At 43.8% G+C, this 20,251-nt stretch overlaps 1 pseudogene; it reads left to right on the forward strand.

Annotated features, from left to right (window-relative positions):
* Positions 1-15,454: 15,454 nt before the first annotated feature.
* On the forward strand, positions 15,455-19,782 carry LOC102024652 (annotated as a pseudogene).
* The last annotated feature ends 469 nt before the right edge of the window (positions 19,783-20,251 follow it).

A 20,251-nucleotide genomic window follows, 5' to 3' on the forward strand; every position in this document is an offset into this window, starting at 1 on the left:
AACCTCCATATAAAATATACTTCATATGTGTGTATGTAAATTTATAGATACATTTTAATAAAAGGAAACAGGCTAGATCTTGAGGAATTAATCAACCACTGGAGACACAAAGCCTGTGAGCAGAGGCAATAGCTTCCTGGACATGGCTCCAGGTACCCACCAACACACACAGGACCAAAGGGTATTATGTTGGCTTGTGAGCCCGTAAAGAACAGAAAGTTACATAGTGTAACCAGGCAATGAGAGTTTATTGTGGTGCAACAAGAGAGCCACAGTCTTCTCCAAATCCAGGACCTTCCCATGCCCTGAGATCATGGAGCCTGGAACAGAAAGGTCTTCAAGAATTCAAAATGCAGTGGTATAAGCACCTGCCTGGCAAGCACAAAGTCCAGAGTTCGAATCCCAGTACCAAAAAAAAAAAAATAAAAATAAAGAATTCAAGATGGCTCCAGTGCACCAGTTGCAGGAGTTCCTGGAGTTTCCCTCTAGCATGTCACCTTCACCTTGACTTGACCACTCTCTAATGCCAACTTCCCTTATAGTTGACATATCCATTGGCTGGAGCTTCCTGTGCCACACTAGCCAGGTGACACACACACTAGCTTGCCTTTGGGCTGACCTTGGCCTAGCCAACCTTGGCCCAATGAGCTGCGGCAGTAGGGAGAGGGGAGGATCAAGTAGTTTGTCCTCCATATCATAGAACCCGTGGTCCATAGATCAAAAGTATTCAGGAAATAAATGGTGTCTGTACTGAATGTGTACAGACTTTTCCCCTTGTCGTTCTTCCCTAAACAATATAAGAGCTACGTACCCACTGTCTTGGTTACTTTTGCTGAGACAAAATACCTGATGCCCAGAATTAAAGAAGGAAAGGGCTGTTTAGCTTACAGTTTGTGGAAGTTTCAGTCTATAATCAGCTGGCTCTAAGGCAGAGTAGCACATGGCAGAGGACAACAGTTCATGGTGGTGAAAAGCAGCAAAAGCAACAAGAACAAAAAAGGGGAGGAAGGGCAGCAAGCAGCCTCTTTTCCCTTCTTATATTGTATGCGGCTATCCGCCCATGCCCACACCATCTCCGTGCCCTCCTCTTGCACAGGCTCACAAGGTAGAACTGCTGAGTCACTTAGCTACACCTCTAGACTCAAGTTGACACAATGTATCAACTGCAACACCCACATTTACACTGCACCTGTAGCAGCTATTATAAAGAGTCAGGAGATGATTTAAAGTATGGTAGGATGTGCACAGGTTATGTGCAAATACTGTGCCATTTTGTACAAGGAAGTTCAGCATTCTCAGGTTTGGGCATCTGTGTGGTTTCTGGCACCAATCCCCTGTAGATACTGAGGGATGGCTCTACAGTACTCTTGAAAAAGGTTAATTTAGACAAGAAATGACCTGGGGCCATTTCCCTTCCAAAGGCCCTTGAACTGTGCCTGACACTCCAACTCACATTACCCAAAGTGATCAGGAATGTAGCAGAGTACAGCAAGCCACATATGTGGACCCTAAGTACCAGGGTAGCAGATTTGCATGAGACAGATATTTAGAAGAAGTTCAGACAGAACCCAGGTAGATTCCAACCCGAGCCAGTGGAAAGGGAGACAGCTGAAAACAAGAGCTGGGAATGAGGTAGAAGGTGCTTTGCCCACCAGCATCACCAGAGAGAAGTAGGTCAGTGGCCTCAAGAACACAACTTAAGCCACAGCAATAATAGGAGAATATTTCAGTCACTGCCTTCTATTCCTGGGTGTGAAAAATACAAACTATACACTTAAAGCACAGCATATGACTATATCATAACTCCAAAATCAGAGGTTAAGTGAGGTTAGCACGTTACCCAGTGGATCTATCAAGGGGCTGACTTTCATACTGACCCTTTGGAAAGAGGAAATAGCTTTTACTTGAAAACATTACAATTCACATCTCCTCCCGTTCAATTAAGGCATATTTCTTAGGCCATGGTTGTGCCAGCCACTGGTGAACAAGAAGATGATAGGCTGATGGGGGAAATTCACAAAACCAACGTAGAAAAGACGAGGCAATTTCAGAGGGTATCAAACACAAAGACCACCCAGGGAGCCACTGCATTTTCCAGGTGGGAAACCAGGGCCAGGCAGTAGCTGTGTGGCTGAAGACACAGGCGGAGAATCAGGACAGAGTACGAAGGTACCATCAATGAGGTACATTAATACAGGAGTGTGAGGGAGATGGGTCTGGACAACTGTTTGCAGATTTCCCCTTTTCAGCAGGGAAGGGGCTAAACCATGATCTCAAGTCATGACGAGGTACCCACAGGCTCGGTCTTGTTAAGCAGAAAATGATCAGTGGGGGAAATATAACTACCCAACTACCCACATTTCTTTTCTTTGTTTCGGGCACCTGGAGCATGAGGTCAGCATCATAGATAATTAAACTTTTAATTAACTTTAATTGAAGATATTCTCCCCTAGCTCTCTCTTATTTAATAGATACATGAGGCAAACTTCCTTATAGTCCCTCAGGCTCGTCTATTTGGCTAACACTAGTTTATTCCAGGTTTTTCTTTTGTTTGCATTCTTAGTTTTAGTCAGCTTTTTATTCCTTTAATTTGTATGATAAGGAGAAAAATATATGCAGAAAATTTGGACGTTAAAAATAAGAGCCCACTACTCTAGACAGAAAATGAGAAGGAAAGTTCATTCAAGTGCCAGCATGTGCACTTCTCAAAAATACAAGGCTTATTACATAGAAATAAATTGTGGGTGCTTTTTGGAGGATGCTTTGTGTATTCCACCACTGTTGTAGGGATGTGGTGAGTTTCTGCTATTTCCAGTTTATGAAGTAGAAACTGAGGCACAGAGAGATGACATCATTGTTAACATCTTCTATTCAGTAAGGGAAGTCAGGGTTCAAACCTGTCTGGCATCAAAGCTTTCACACTAAATCAGTGCTCTTAACCGTCTCCCTTCCATTAACCCCAGCCAAGATAACCTCTTTTCTCTCTTAAATGTTCTCTTTTTATTAAATAATCACATGCCAATTAAATTTATAAGAGCATAAACATTCATTGCATGCTCCTGCACGCATGGCACATCTATAGAGAAGGAGAAATCAGGTTCCCTGTCCACTAATAGCTTGTCTTTCTACAGGGAAGCCAAAAAACAAAGATAGGGAATTGAAATGTCTACGCTGATATACAAGTTATTGGACAACATGTCAAAGGTGTCTAATTTAATTACCAGCGAGCTATATAAATACTTACTGGCCTAAGAGTTGAGAGAGGGGGTGGGATATTAGAGTTGGCACTAATTTGCCAAACCTGTTAGCCCAGCTATAGGAAAGGAACATGAGCCAGGTTTTGGCCTGTGGGAAATTGGGGGAAAGCCAGAGATAAAAATGACACTGGAGGCAGTATGTCTTAGTCACTTTTATAGTGAGAAAATACCCAGCACGTGCAACTTAAGGGAAGAGGGGTTTATTTTGGTTCACAGTTTTTAGAAGTTTCCGTCTACATTGGGCAGGCTCGAACAGAAAACAGCATGGTGGAAGGGTCTGCCACAGAGAAGAGTGGCACACACCATGGCAGCCAGGAAGCAGAGAGGGAAGAGAAGAGACAGGGAGGGAGATGTGTCCTTCCACATTACACCCCCAGTGACCCTCCTCGAAGCAGGCCCCGCCTCCTAACAGCAAGACCCTCATCATTTAATCACCTTCCAAACACATGCAGCCTTGGGGGCCATTTCAGATCTCAGGTGTGGATGCTGCAGCTCACCCTTGACCTAAGGTCCAGACCGTAGGTCTCACATAATATTTGGAGTCAGACTTCGCAGAGGTCTTTGTGAGAATCTTCTTGGAAAAAAATGCTGGGAAACAAGGATATGAGATCCACTAAATCTATTCCAAGACCAGGAATGTCCATTTCCAGTCTACATGTCATATTTTTTGATGGTGCCAAATAAAAAATGTGGATTTAATTTGCTCCCTTAATCCACAAATTTGTTCAACAAAATTGTGAAATGCACTAAATCCAATTTGGTTCCAATCTGGCTGTCAGGAAGACAATTGGGTGTGATGAGGGATGGAGCCGAAGAAGTCGCCTTCCCGGGGCACGGAATCCCTGCTGTTGTGACATTTCCATGAGGAAACGCATCCTCTGCCTGGAGGCAGGAAGAGACAGACGACAAGAGCTTCATTCAGACACTGAGGCTGGCCTTCTCATCAGAATGCTCGTGCCTCGGCAAAAGGAACCCAGACTCACCTATGTTTTGGCCAAGTCACTTGAGACCTCAGAACCTCAGTTTCCTCCTCTGTCACGTGGGACCACTGCTACCTCCTTTGAGCACCTGTTGGAATATGAAAAAGACACAATATCTGTAATGCACAGGGCTAGAAACCTAGCAGGTGCTTAGTAAAAGGGAACAAAATAGAAAAGTCCAGGTAGATTGAGTTCCACACATAGTTATATTCAAAGGCCCTTGGGTTTGTCTTTCTCCTCTCTCAATGTGCCTTGCCTCTGGGCCAGCCACCCTCTGCAGGCAAGTTGTCTCCACTGCCTGAGACCTTTTCTTACATGGTGGAAAGATGACTTCAGGAACTCTAGGCTGTCCTGTAGCCTCTGAGCCTCCCCAGAAGAAGGGGGCTGTCTCTCCCTAGTCCCCATGACCCACAGCCCTCTCCCACTGCATCACACGGCCATTCCTAGGCTAATCTTCAGGGTGAGCGCGCCCAGTGCTCTGACTGGTCACTCCTATATCCCACAGCAAGAGTCAACTCTGCCTAATCACTGACTGAGTGGAGGAGCTGTAGTTCTCCTAAGGAAACCAGGGTGGGTTTACCAGAGAGGCGTGGGGAATGAGTGCCAGGGAAATAATTTTAAATACAGTCATGCACTGTATTATGCTGATTAGGTTAATGACGGGCCATATATATGATAGTGGTTGCACAAGAGTATAATGGAGCTGGGAATAGAGCTCAGTGGCTCAAGTGCCTACCTGGGAAGTGCAAGGTCCTGGGTTCAATTCCCGGTACAAAAAAAAAAAAAAGAGTATAATTGAGCTAAAAAAAATTCTATCTTTAGTGACACCATAGTTTTTGTACGTTCTTTGTGCCATGCATTATTCACCTGTTTGTGATGATGCTGGTGGAAACAAATCTACTTCGCTGCCATTGTATAAAGGTACAGCACGCACAACAACGTACAGGACACCCTTGATAATGACAAGAAACAACTCCATGATGTTACTGGCTTACGTGTTTGTGATGCACTTGTTGTGGTCATTTTAGAGTGTACTTTTTCTGCTTATAATAAAAATAATTTCCTGCAAAACACTATACCCAGTGACCGTCTCACCCACTTCATTAAGAAGCCCCGTGGAGTGACTGACCTAGATCTAAAGCATGTGGAAGTGCACTGTGTTCACACAAAGACAGAATCTACTAAGAACACGTTTCTCCAAACATACCTGTCATTAAGCCATGTGGCCATTCCTCACATTACCATCATATTCCAGTGGGATATAAAGCACTTTCTCAGCCCTATCACCTCACTGGATCTGAGCTTATCTAGACAAGTGCTCTTGGGGCTGGGGATTTAGCTCAGTGTCACAGCGCCTGCCTGGCAAGCGCAAGGTTGTGAGTTCAATTTCCGGTACAAGAAGGCAAAAACAAAAAAATAAAAAAATAGACAAGTGCTCTTTTGATAATGCCATGGGACATAGTCTCCTACCCAAAATTTAACCACTCCTGCTTTTGTGCCTGGGCCAAGTGCGTGTCAGAGGAGGTGGCATGAAGAGCTCAAAAAGGACAGGGCTTTGGGGTCAAACAGCCCTGGTTCTAGTCCTGCCCCTTCATTCCCACTTCTCTACCATGTGACCTTGAACAGGTCACACCATTCTGAGCCCCCCTCTGCTTGCTCATAAAATAGGGTATGTCTACACGTCTCCTGGGCCTATTGAGAGGATTAAGTAATAAGAGCCAACTTTTATTTAGTGTTTACTATGCTCCAGGCACTATTCTAAGTGCTTTATAGGCATTACCTTATTTTATCATCACAGCAAATCTCTACAACAGTTACTATCAGTACCTTCATTGTACACATCAGGAAATTGGAACATGAATGCATAAATATTCCAGGGTCACACAGTAAGTGGTGCAGTCAGGATGCAAACTCAGGCAGGCAAACTCTGGAGCCACGTGCCTAAGCCCCACCCTATGCTCCTTCCGGATTAAATGAGGTAATGCGCGTGCAAAAGCTATGTAAACTATAACACACTGTATAAATGTCACTCGTTATTACATCTCTCTTCCCACCCTGGTCATTAAAGCCATGAGAGACTTAATGAATCTACCGTTCAATATTTTCTCACAGCTCTAGATTGGGTCCTTGGACTCACACTTCCTCCTAGCCTGTCTTTGACTCCAAGGCTACATTGAGAGACTCATCTGATTATCAGATTCTTTTTTGTTCCAGAGTGCTACCAATGTCATTTCTTGGGTGTGGCCAGTTGCACTTGACAGAGTAATTCCACAAAGCAGTGAGTAGGAAACAATGATAAGGTATCAGCTGGGAACTGTGGCTAAGGGACTTTTTCTCACATGTGTTCATTTATTCACCATACAACTCTTAATGACCACAAGGATGAGTTAGAGACCTGTTGGAAGGCAGAAATATTTTGGAGACTGACATCAACATGTTCTCTCTCCTCATGGAGTTGTCCCAGCATGGCGGGGAAGTCAGACAGAAACAGCTTCGCTGAAATGTCGGGAAGGGACTCGACATCATTTGTCACATTAGGCACAACGTTGAACCTTCCTGCCAGAGTGGTTGTGAGGTACATGCAAGAGGAGTCACGTTAGCTAGCCTCACGACGTGAAAGCTCCCGGCTCCCTCCCTCTGACGTGGAGATCAGCACCCAGTGGCCCATCCTTTCCTTCTCTCTTCAGAAGACATTCTTCGTTGCTCTTGGTTTCTGCTTTATTTTGCTTATCAAACACATACTTAATAGCAAAATCCAGGAAAAGGATAACAAAAAGTTTACTTTTAGTAAATAGCTAGAGAATAGGGTCAAAAAGCATAGCAGTGGTTGTCAGGGGCTTGTGAGGAGAGGGAATGGAGAGATTGCTTAATGGGTACAGGATTTCCATTTGGAGGAAATGAGAAAATTCTAGAATTAGATAATGGTGATGTTTACACAAAGTTAATATACACTTAATGGTGCTAAATTGTACACTACTAAAACAGAAATAGTACATTTCAAGTTATCTATATTTTGCCACAATAAAGAAAAGGCAGGAGAGCATGACCTCACTGCCCAAAGTTAAAGTAATATTTTACAAGTTTCTTTCCAGGTTTTTTTTACTGCATATTTTAAAATAGTTACACTCAGAGCTGCAAACACAATTTTGTACCCACTTTCTTGAATCCAACAATATGTCGTAAGCTTTCTCCTATACATTGTTGGCTATTTCAAAGATAAATTTTCTTCAAAGAGCTGTTCACTAATACCATCAATGCAGTTAAAAATGAAAGGCAAGTCACAGACTGGGAGAAATTATTCATAATAAATATATCTAACTAAAGATATATATCTAAGATATATAATTTCCACAAATCAGTTAGAAAAATAAAGACCACCTTTTAAAAAATATACCCAAAGTTTGAAAAAGACACTTCACAAAGAAGATATGCAAGTGGATAATAAACTGGAGAAATGTGCGCAACATCACTGTTCATCAGAGACATGCAAATTAAAATCTCCATGAGATCATGAGATGCACTGCCACACATTGGCAAGGAGGCTGGGGCACTGCAAAGGTCATAGATTGCCGGCAGGTATGTAAAATTGTACAAGCCACTTCAGAAATCAGATTGCCAGCTTATTATGAATAGACATCTACACCGTGTCTTAGTGATCCCACTTCTAAGTATTTACCCAAGAGAAATAAAAACCAATGGCCACAAAAAGTGTTCAAAACATTGTACTCATCATTCATGAAAGACAACAAATGGAAGTAAATGCTCATAAATAAATTATATAGTCACGTGGTAGAACAAAATCCATAAAAATCTTTCAAGAACAAGATACTGAGGTACAACAGCATGGATGCCTCTCAAAAGCATTGCATTGAATAAAACAAGCAAAATAGAAGATTATCTATTTTCTGATTTCAACCAAAACTAAACTACAGTGATAAAAATCAAGTCAATGTCTCTAGAAGGTGGGTAGAGTAGAATTTTTAGAGTAATAGAAACATTCTATGTCTTGATTAGGGTTGATGATTTTATAGGTCTATATATGAAATTCATGAGATTGCACAATTCCAATCTCTTTATGTTATTGTGGACAAATTATAGCTTAATAATACTGATTAAAAATAATAAAATTATACACCAATTCTATCACTCAAAATTTTCACTCCTAGATATCTACCCAAGAGAAAGTATACCCCAAAAAAGTCTTATATAAAAATATACTGAGAAACTTTATTCATAAGAGTAAAACCTGGAAATAGGCTAATTAATTAAAACAGATTTGTAATCTGAATTTTTTAAATGTATGTTGCTTACAAGAGAGACAAGTAAAAACTCCAGAATGGCTAAAAGTAAAGGAATGAGAAAATATACCTATAAGAGCACTAAAAAACAAATATAAATAGATGATAGATGATTTCAAAAAGCAAGAATACTATAAATACTAGATCAAATAGACAATAAAAAAGAAGTATTAAAGGACATAAAGAATAACAATTCATAATCACATAGGGGTCAATTCAATAGAAATACATAGGATCCTAAATTAAAATGAGCTTAATTATGTGGATTCAAGCACTGTAAAAACCAAAAGGAGAAATAACCAGCTCCATAATCACAGTGGAATGTTTTGAAGCATATCTCTCAGTAACTGATAACACCAACACAATACTTAACACCCACAATTTAGAGGAAAAGAGATTTATTTGGCTTGTGGTTTCAGAGAGTTCTATTCATGAACAAAAGTCTGAGTCCAACTCAGAAATATCATCGCAGAAGATTGTGGTGAAACAAAGCTGATCACTTCATAGCAGTTCGGAAGCAGAACAAGGTAACAGTACCAAAGAAGATGTGGTCAGGGATCATACGTAGCTCCCAAAGTCACACTCCCCTGATCCACTCAGACACACTCAGATATGTGCTTTACTAATCCCCTGGGCATTTCTTAAACCAATCAAGTTGACACAACTAAGGTCATCTGTCACACAGGGGACCCAATAACATGGCACCTGGAGCCAAATATCAAGGGTTTTGGTCTCAGCTCAGTTCTACTTCATAGTTCACTGCATCATAGTGACCTTAGGCAAATCCCTTCCCCTTGCTGGGCATCTGTTCACTTACCTATAAAGTGAAGGGTTAGACTAATGGGTCTCCAAGGCCTTTTTCAGTGTGAGTTGGCTTGATCACATGTGATTTGGTGCATCTATATAACCTGTTTATAACACTGTGAGGCACGTATGGGCACATTTACATGTGAGTTGAATGTTTTATTCACCTAAATGCTCCTTGGTAAGGCAAGTGTATTTGTTGGGGGAAGTGAGCCCCCATGGGCACCTGAATGTACAAGGACAGCACTCTTACAGAAAAAAGAAAAAAACTTTCTTCATTTCTCAAAAGAAGGAAGAAGAAAGCCCAAAGAAAGAAGGCCGAGTAGATCTACAAGGTGGCAGAAGGCTGAGGGGTCTGGAGTGCAACTGCTTCCTATGCCCTTGCCAATCATCAATAGTGCTGTTAAATTCATGACATGCTTAGGGGCAGATTCTCTTCTGAGAACTGGTGAAGAGCCCAGCTTCCGGCACAGACAGACGTGAGACCACCCAGAGCAGCTCGTGGGAACACAAGGATGAAGGGGGAGAGGGACGTGTGCAGACTCACCCAGGACCCTGCAGAGGATGGAACAATCCCTAGACTTGCTCATAGAGGTCAGAGAACTAGGCCTTGGACTTAATTGAACCCAATCTCCGGGATACACACAGGAAAGCCTAGATGCCAAATAGATCATATTTCCTATGCTATGATGTCTACCCATTGCCTCAGCCTGGATGAACAATGAAGGTGCTAGAACACCCTGATGCTCCCACTGCCTCGCTCCTCTCCCCAGATGCCTTCCCCACCCTGTGTACTTCCTGTCAGAAGACACCTTCCCCCACAGGCCCAGCTGCAGAGGGCCGGCCGTGGGCGCTCTGCACATGTATCAGAGGAGGAAGCTGGGCCCTTCCCACCATCACCTGGGCTTTGCACCCTGGAAGCCTTTTTCCCCTTTCTTAATTGAGAACAAAGTTGAATTCATAATTTTACAATTTTTCAAAACTGCCTAACTCCAAAGGGGGAAAAGGGAGCTTTCAGTAACCCCAATTCGGTAGCCAAGAATTAGCAAGGAAAACCCTGCTTCCCGCTCTCTAATTGATGCCTCTGCCAAGGGCTCCAGGTATGTAGGATCCTGAACATGTGTCTTTGGGGAATTAGTCTCAGGAAACATATCCTCCTAGGCCATGTGTGCTTCCTGTCCCCGGCAGGCCTCCTGTGACGCGCTCAAGGCTAATTTTCTTAATGCAAACCCATCTCTTTTTTGAAATGAAAAATGACTTGTTAAACCCCTCCTTAGTCACTTAAAAAAAAAAAAAAAAAAAAAAACATTAAAGTAAACAAAAGTGAGATGTAAAATGAAAACAGCCCCCCCTCCAGCTCCCCATAACACCTGCAGGGTTTTACCAGCTCACATTACAAAGCTCCATCTGAAGTGGCCCGAGAACTGTTTCCATTACAAATAGCCAGTTCTCTTGAAAGTCAGGCAAAAGCCAAATTAGTCAGATTACATCAGGATATATTTTCCTGTAGCATAAGGTCTTTGGAAACACCTGCCTGACATATTTCAGACTTACGCTGAGGCAAGCGGGCCCTCGGTGGTTTTCAGGGCTCGTCAAAGTCTCAACAAAAATGGGTGTTTGGGTTTTACGGAGGAAAACTGAGTGAGATGCCTTTGTGGAATGTGAGTTGCTGCAGACTGACTTTCTGGCACCTCTCAGTTGACCAGGTTTAGCCAACTCTTGTCTTGGTGCCAAGAGGGTCCTGGAACTCAAGCAATTTGCAGCTGTACCTCCCTCGTGTGGCGGGGAGAGACGCGGGGACAATGTGGCCTGAGGTCTTGGAAGGCCTAGATGGAAACGCTAAGATTATGGAAGAGGACAGAGTTAATAGCCAGGTGAGGGCAGGAAACCAACAGCTCCCACCCGGCAGACATCTGGGGGCAGGTGGCTCTGTGGATTAAAGCCAAGAGAGATGCCCCGAACCCTCTTTTCCTATAATCTAATTAACATCTTGCCCTTGAGACATTTCCCGATTTAGACTTTATTATTTATTTTATGATTACTTAGTAACCATGGGTAATTTACTTTTTTAAATGATCTGTGTTACCGAGAAAGTACCCAGTCAAATGGATTAAAATAAATAAAATAGATCCATTGTAATGAGAGAGAGAACATCAGTCTCGCGCAGAAAGACTTCTAAACTACACTAAGTGAAAAAAAAATCAAGTTGCAAAACACTACAGGTGAGATGATCTTGCTGATCAAAAAAGGGAAGGGAGAGCAAAGGTGAGTACATGTATGTGTACACATGTGTCAGGAAATGGGCTGGGAGAATGGATGGCAAACTGTCAATAGTGACCACCTGTGGGGAGGGAAGGCAGGACAAGAGGAGTAAGGACAGGCTTCCCTGTTCTTACTTGAAATGCACTTGAAATGTTCACAGTGACAATGGAGCCACATATACCACGTAGAGAGAACCACCTACCCGTAACAATAGGATGTAAGCTGTGTGTTGGAAGAAGGTACTTTCCAGTTGAGCTCCTATACCCTGAAAAGGACAGAATCCCCACCCCCAAGTGTGTGGCCCCGGATTTTGCTGGGTTCTGAGTTGCCGGATTTTCTAGCACCCTGACAGTTCTAACTACTGGCTGGCACCTGTGTGGAGACAGTTCATCAGCAATGACATTGGCATAGCTCATGAAGCAGTGCAGAGTACAAGCTCTGGACTCTACCACCCTGAATTCAGATCCTGGCACAGCCACTCGTAAGCAATAAAGCATAACACCTTCACTGATATCGCTGTATCTGCAATAGAAGCTACCTCTACCTAGTGAGCTTAGTCCCATTGCAGAGGGACTAAGAGGTGAAAGGAGGGGCATGGGGAGAGGGAAAGGGGTTGAAAAAAGAATTAAGATGTGTTATATACATGTGCCACTCCCCGTGAGGAATGGGATCGTTGTGTACTGCAATATATACCAATAAAAAAATAAAAATTAAAGAAAAGCTACAAGAAACAAATAAAATAGTTAAATCAAGTAAAAGCACTTAGCACAGAGCCTGGCATATGGTGGGTATGCTAAAATGTGAGTTATTATTAACATATGACACTTAATAAGGGTTGTCACTTTATATTTCTATGTTCTAAACAAGCATGTACCTCATAGGGTCCGGTTCAATGGATTTTTCAGATGAGCACTGCTCTCTAAAATAAGGCTGCAGATTTTGTTCACTGGCAAAGGAATGCCACACACTAATGGCCATGTGTTACGAGAACAGGACTAAGATCCCAGGCACCAGTCAGAGTACTGTTTATTTTATAGGTGAGCCAAGATATGTATACGCAAGACCCCAGTCATCCTCAGGTGAGGCATTCCAGTGGGTCCCCTAGAGGCCAAGGGCAGACCACAAAGCCAGAGGACAGGGGGGCAGACCCAGAGCTCTCAAGCCAAGCAAAAGAAGGCCTCAAGGTTTGCAGGCAAGAGGGAGGGAAGCATAGGTTAGTGTTCCACCCCAGCTGCAGCACCTTGCCAGGGCATGCCAGCTCTATTCAAAGGCCAGGGTTGAACCAAACAGCCAGATCTGCTTAAAGCCAAGAAATGATTGACCTGGAAAGCAACTGGAGGCAATCATCAAATGCTAGCGCGCCTGGTCCAGCCTGCCTCCCTGCCCCACTGGCAGCCATCGTAACTGTGCAGACGGCAAGCGGCCTCCTGGACGCCTTTGTCTCATACATCACAGCCCAGATCGTCAGCACAATTCCCCCCGGTGGGGTTTTTATGACTAGTGATGATGTAAGGAGGCAGAGAAAACACAGCTGGTTCTGCAAACCATTTACAGAGAGGCGCTGGGAGAATGTGTGCCTGTCCCCCACCAGCAGCCCTTTACAGCTGCTCAGCCCCTCCAGAGACTGCGGGTCCCCACCACCTCTCCCAGAAGAGAACACGTGGTGCAGACCAGTAAGATATTTCTTAGCGAAAAAAACCAAGTGTAGACGTCTCAAAGCCCTGAGATGTTCGGGGGTAACCCTTCCCAGCCCCCATCATGCAGTCGCCATGCTTCCCAACTTCAGCTACTACAGCGCATATCTGAGTGCTCCTCGTCCCCGGATTCAACCGATTGCAAACTAAAAATATTCAGAAAAAAATTGCATGTGCACCGAACATACGCAGATATTTTTCCTGGTCATTATTCCCTAAATAATATACTACAATTATGTGCTCGGCACATACATTGTATTAGGTATTTATTACAAGCCACCGAGAGATAATTTGAAGCATACGGGATGATTGCACAGCTTGTGTACAAATGTTATACCATTTTCTAAAAGGGACTTCAGCATCCATGGATTTTGGTATCCGTAGGGATCCTGGAACTAACTCCTCACAGATACAGACAGGGGACTCTACTTACCTGTCTCAAGTGCATCCCTCTTTCCTTCCCCCCCAGTACCATTGCCTGAGTTGGGTCTCATTACCCTCTACCAAAATTCTCACTGTTTTCCTACTTTCAGTCTGGGCTCCTCCCACCCGGCCCCTACCTAGCAGCCAGCAGGACTTTTCGAACACAAGTCATGGCCATCTCTTACCTGTGTAAAGCTTTGCAGTATTCTTTCTAGGATAAACTAGGATAAACCTCTTTCTCAAGATATCACTTATTCTGGTTGTTCACTGCAGTCATACTCTGCAAAATCATTACAAACACTGATTTAAGAAACACTAAGCCATCGCTCCTAGGGAGAATACAAGCTTGGGTTCCTGCAAGCCGCTGGTCAGATTTTCTCTTTAAAATTTATTTTTAAATGACACATAGAAATAAAAATTGTACCTATTAACAGGGAACCATGTAATGCTTTGATACACCTGTACATTGTGTAATGTTTAAATCAGATTAAACATATCTATGTGCTGAACTATCACTTCTTCAGGGTGAAAACTTTTAAAATCTTTCTCGGTTTTTGAAATGGACAGGACAGTACTGCTCTTTAGAATCATCCTACTTTGCAATAACAGCACACCAGGACTTGTTGCACCTAACTGTGACCTCTGTACCCATTGGTCACCCTCTCCCTACACCTCCCTCCTCATTCTCCCATCTCTGGTAACCATCATTCTACCCTCCACTGTTATGAGATCAACTTTTTTGATGTCACGTATGAGTGAAATCATGTGGTACTTGTCTTTCTATGTCTGGCTTATTTCACTCAACATAATGATCTCCACCCATGTTGCTGCAAATGACAGGATCTCCTTCTTTTTATGACCATACAGTATTCTGTTATATATATAGTATGCACCACACTGTCTTTATCCTTTCAATAGATAGTGGACACAGAGGTTGCTTCCATTTCTTGGCTATTAAGAATAGTGATGATGTCACAACATTTTTATCAGTACATTCATTCATAACTTTATTGTACATACATACACTGCTGACTCATTAACACTGAACATCATGGTTATGAGGATTACAACTTGCCTAAACAAAGCTTTTCCAGTGCACGTATTTTCTTTGTAAGGTCTCTCTTATCCTTCTTGCCCATAGGGTCACTGAACAGCTGTGCAGTACTATCCTTGGGGGGCATTTTAAACAGCAAAATTAGCAACAAAAAGTGAATAACATGACTGTAGATAAACCGTGTAAAGGTCACCTGGCTCTAGAGGAAGAACTAAAATAGAAATTCTCAGCATCTCCTCATTGGACCTCAGCTAAGAACATGTACTGCCCTATGGGTCAGGCAACTCAAATTCGTCACTGCTCCCCGCATATCAGTGAATGAGCACAAACGCACTGTACTAACTTCAGCAAGTGTTAGTGGGTAAGTGAATTCAGCTATGCAAGAAGAATCAATAAATGAGGATCAACCTTATAGTGTACCCTTGATCTGGACAGGGGACTGATTTCAGAGCCCCATTGAAGATGCCGAGAGCCAAGGATAGAATATTCAAAACAGAGTGTATTTGCATTTAACCTAGACACGTCCTCCTATCTACTTTATATCCTCTCTAGATGAATTATACTGTTTAATCTAATGTAAATGCTATACTATATTGTTTAGGGAAAGATGATCAGAAAGAAGTCCATACCTGCTCAGGACAGATGCACCCACCATAGACCTAACTCTATTTTCGGCCCACGAATGGTTGCATGTGCCAGTGTGGAAGACAGACAGAAGGGCTGGCTGTATGTGTTACCACTGCCTGTCCAAAGCCTCTTCCTCCTGTTTCCAGATGGGAGCAAAATGAACACAAGGTAACACATGAGCAGCCCAGCTGATCCTCTCTCCCCAGCTGCTGTGATACGTGCCTGGATGGGCCTGGCTGTTGGCGCATGCCCTCACCACCCTCTCCCCTTGCTGCAGTGAAGGGTGCAGAGACTGGCACATGCCCCATGCACAGTCAATCCAACGCATCTTGGGATTTGTCTATGAGAACAGGGAGGGAAGACTTTTGAATTTGCAGGATAAATGGAAAGATATGACTCTGGGCCTCTGGTCACCATGCCCCTTGCCAATGGGACAAGCAAGAATATAACGGGATGGGAAAGAGTGAGAGTAAGACAGGGACAAGATGCAGTCACATCTGTACCTCTGCCCTCATTTCTCTGGGCTACTTCAGGATCTTCTAAAACCCTGTCTTAAACTCCATGTCGTTCGGTTGCCTCCCACACCTGAAAGAGTCCAGATGCTTTGGTTTGGTTATGGTTTGTCCCTGACAAATCTCATGTTATAATTTAATTTCCAATGTATTGGTATTGAGAGGTGGTGGGGCCTTTGAGAGGTGATTAGGTCTTTAAGAGGAATTAATGCTTTTCTCAAGGGAGGAGGTTCACTTTAGCAAGAGCTGGTTGTTACAAAGCAATTCTGCCTCTCACACTTTGCCTTTTCCATGGATACCTGCTTGCCTCACATGATCTAGTTCTCATTCACCTCATCCTTTATCATGGTCTTACTTCAAAGTTTTGTCCCATGGCACAGTGACCCTGAGAGTTCCCTGCATGCACTTGGTCATTCCTCACCACCACATCTGCCCACGCTTTGCCTGCTGCCTGGAACCTGCTCCTTCATCGTCAGCTAAGCTTTTCTCCAACCCTTCTCTGACCCCGGGCTGTCAGAATTAACAAGACACCCAGACCAGAGTCCTCCCCTCAGAGTTTTCTAGGTATCCACATCTTGTGTCTCACCTCATGGTACAGAGCATGCCTGTTTGTAGACCCTGAGCACCTGAAGGGCAGAGCTGGCTCACACATCAGATCACGGTGCCGTCACTACGCAAATTCTGTTCATTGCTCACCTGAAGACCACAGTCCAGGTCTCTAAAGCTACTCCTTTTCTGAGGCAAAGGAAACTTGCCCTTATAAAAATACATCACAAATGAAGGATGTCTTGCTGAAACCCTTTTACACCCATGCATCCTTTGAAGGTTCACAAGCGCTCCATTAAGCAGATATCTCATTTTCTCCCATTAGGAAACTGAGTCTCACAGAAGTAAAGTGCTACTGTCCCAGTCATATAACCTTCTGGTGACAGAGCAGGATACGGAATGCAGGCCTCTTGGTCTTAAGGCCAGTGGGACCCAAGAAGCCTGTCAACCTCATCTGACGTGACTGGAGAATCTGGCTGGGAAGTGCCACGTGAGGGAGAGGAAAGTGGCCTGTCCAGTGCCACGGGAAACCTGGGCTACCTTGGAGGAAGGGGTATTTCATTTTTTATTAGTCCTAGTACTTGGGGTACTTGATCACAAAATAGAACGTAAAAAGTATGTTCAAGCTTTGTGAAATGTTTTCCACATGTCTCAAATTCTCTATAGGCCCTGTCTCACTTACCCTACAAAGTGACCAACTTATTGCTATGTTCCTGGAAATGTCTCATTTTTAAACCTGAAATTCTTACATCCCAGGAATTCTCTAAATCCTGGGAAAACCCAGATCACTGGTCCCCACACCTTGCACCAGTGATGTGAGGCAGGCACTGGAATTGTTCCCATCTTACAGATGAGGCAACTAAGGCTCAGAAAGGGAAAAATGACGGCCAAAGGTCACATAAATAATCAGTGACCAAGCCAGAAATGCAAATGGTGTTTCTCTAACTCAAGAGCTCCTAACACTCATCAACCCCCTCCATCCACCATGCCATCTAGTCAGACATCCAGAAGATGCCAGCAAATTGAAGTGTTCTGCATTGAGAGTGAGAGCTGGGTCACAAACATGACTCAGCCATGGGAAAGGGGAATGGCACATCAGCCACCCATGGCCACTGGATCAGTATATCTCATCAGACCTTAATTACCATTGTATCTCCACAAGGCTTTGATCAGATAGTGGAACAACAAGCTTAGCAGATGTTTTCCCCACTGAATTGACCAGTGATTTGACTGTAACTCTGTCTGTACCCAGTGCCAAAACAACAGGCCAGTTAATCCAATTCCATTGGCCAATACAATGGAAAGAAAAAATAAAGCCAGAGATGACCCAGTTGAGGACTGACTCTGGCTGGTTATTTCACTAGCATGGGCAATAAATTTCATTGTATCACTTCAAGGTTCCTGGTAGGCTCAGGCTAACCTATCTGAAGTAAGCAGGTACCTAGTTGGCAAGGTCTGCATGTGGCCCCATCTCCTCAAATTTAAAAGACTACATCAAATTAATGATGGGAGTTGTGCGTTTTTCCATGTTATGTAATGATTGCCCCGTTAAATGCGTGCTGGGAATCATTATTTTCAAAGGCTTCTGAGTTTCATTATGTAAGAGGTACTGGTTCTTGCCTTATGGGCAGATTAGGGCAAAAATGACATTTAAGATATTGCACAAGTTTTTAAACGAGTGGCTCTACAAATAAACAGTGATTTTAAAAGAAAGGGAAAAAAGAGTTTATAAACCCAATAAAGATGTGACAGGGCCAAGCAAGATGAAAAGAAGTTTAAAGCTGTGGTGAGCCACCTTCTGAGGGTTGTTCTGTGGTGAGCCACCTTCAGAACACTTAGATCCAGAACAATTCCTCACACAGAAGGAAGGGGCATGGTCTCAAAAATAACAGTCAATGACCTGCCCCACCCCTCTGCCCCCATTAAATTGTTTGGATCCACTATAGAAAGTAAGAGGGAGCCAGCAAAGGATTTCACCAAGAAGTTATGACTTGTCCATTCCTTCTCTAGCCCTGTAAATAGCTCTGCCCAGGTACCTCGCCCAGGTCACCTGCCAAGAGGCAGAATATGGACATCCCTGGGGATCAGCACTCTGATCACAATAGCTCTCCTATTAGACTAGCCAACAATAGGTAACATTTATTAAGCACATACTGTGTAATAGCCCTGTTTAAGCAACTTACACAGCCCTCTGTATCTGTAGATTCTTTCTCAGTGGATTCCACTGACTTCAGATCAAAAATATTCAAGAAAAAAACTCCATCTGTGTTGAAAGTGTGCTGACTTTTGCTTTGTCATTATTCCCTGAATGATAGAATCTAACAACTACTTGCATAGCATTTACACTGTATTAGCTTCTTGTTTGTTTGTTTGTTTGTTTAGTTTGGTTTTTTGAGACAGGGTCTTGTTATATAGTTCAGGCTGTCCTCGAACTCACTAGCCCTGGCTGGCCTCAAACTTGCAGAGATCCTCCTGCCTCAGCCTCCCAAGTCCTGGGATTACAGGGGTGTGCCACAATGCCAGCTTGCATTGGGTTTTATAAACAATTTAAAGATGATTTGAAGTACACAGGAGGATTGTGCAGGTTCTACATAAATACTGTTCTATTTTAAATTATGGACTTAAGCATGTGTGGAGTTTGGTATGGTTGGGGGTCCTGGTACCAATTCTCCATAATACTGAGGGAGGAACTGTATGCATGATTTCACGCGATCCTCAGAAAAGAAACTGCACTGGAGCGAGAGGAGGCACACAGGGCCGCCAGCCCCAAGCTCCTGGCTGAGCCCAGCAAGGCAGTGGTCCTCCCTGGGAACTGGAGTGGGGACACAGCCGCTCACAGCTGGTTGGATGAAGAGGCGCTGGAGCAGATACTTGGTTTCCAGTGTTCGGCTAAAAACTTGCTTGTCTTGATTACAGCCGGGAGAGCATCTGGCTGCCCTTCATGGAGACGGAGCTGCAGTGTGACTAGAAGACCATCATCATAGGCCGCAGCTCCAGTGCCGTCGCAGCCATGAGGTGTGCAGAAACACATCGTGTCTATGCTGCTCTGTTAGTGTCTGCATACCATCAGGCTTGGGGGATGACAATGAGCGTGTGAGTGGATACTTCAACCATCCCTGGCAGTCGGAGAAGATCAAGGCCAACTGCCCTCACATAGTGCAGTTCCGCTCCACGGGCGACCCTTTCCTTCCCTGGAAGGAACAACAGGAAGTGACAGGCAGGCTGGGGACCAAGCTGTACAAACTCACTGACCAGCCACTTTCAGAACACAGCGTTCCACAAGCTGATCAGTGTAGTGAAGTCAACGCTGCAAGCGCCCTCCTAGTCCAGAGGGCTCCCGCTATCCGCATCCCAGGGGAGGGAGGGCAGCGATACCCTAACAGTTACCAGAAACCACACGTTGTTAGGGTCCAGAGTGCCTGAAAACACATGTTTCCACTGGCACACTCCGTCACAAACAGCATTTCCATTTTCCACAGAATCTAAATCTTCCCAAACTGCTGTGAACTACAGCAGTACTTCTTCCATGGATAAGGGACCTAAGGACAGTTTAATTGTCCTTATTTATCTGAAGAGAGTAAATCAGAAATGGAACCAAGATTCCTGACCTCAGTCCAGATGAAAACTACATAGGTTTTCACGTGTGCTGGAGACCTATAATCCTTTCCTCATAGAAATAAAACTTTTCAGGGGCTGGGGACTTAGCTCAGCGGCAAAAGCGCCTGCCTGGCAAGCGCAAGGTCGTGAGTTCGGTTCCCGGTACCAGAGAAAAACAAAACAAAAAAAAAAGAAAT

This window comes from Chinchilla lanigera, unplaced genomic scaffold (assembly GCF_000276665.1).
Source record: "Chinchilla lanigera isolate Chin_1 unplaced genomic scaffold, ChiLan1.0 scaffold00007, whole genome shotgun sequence".
Lineage (NCBI taxonomy): Eukaryota > Metazoa > Chordata > Mammalia > Rodentia > Chinchillidae > Chinchilla > Chinchilla lanigera.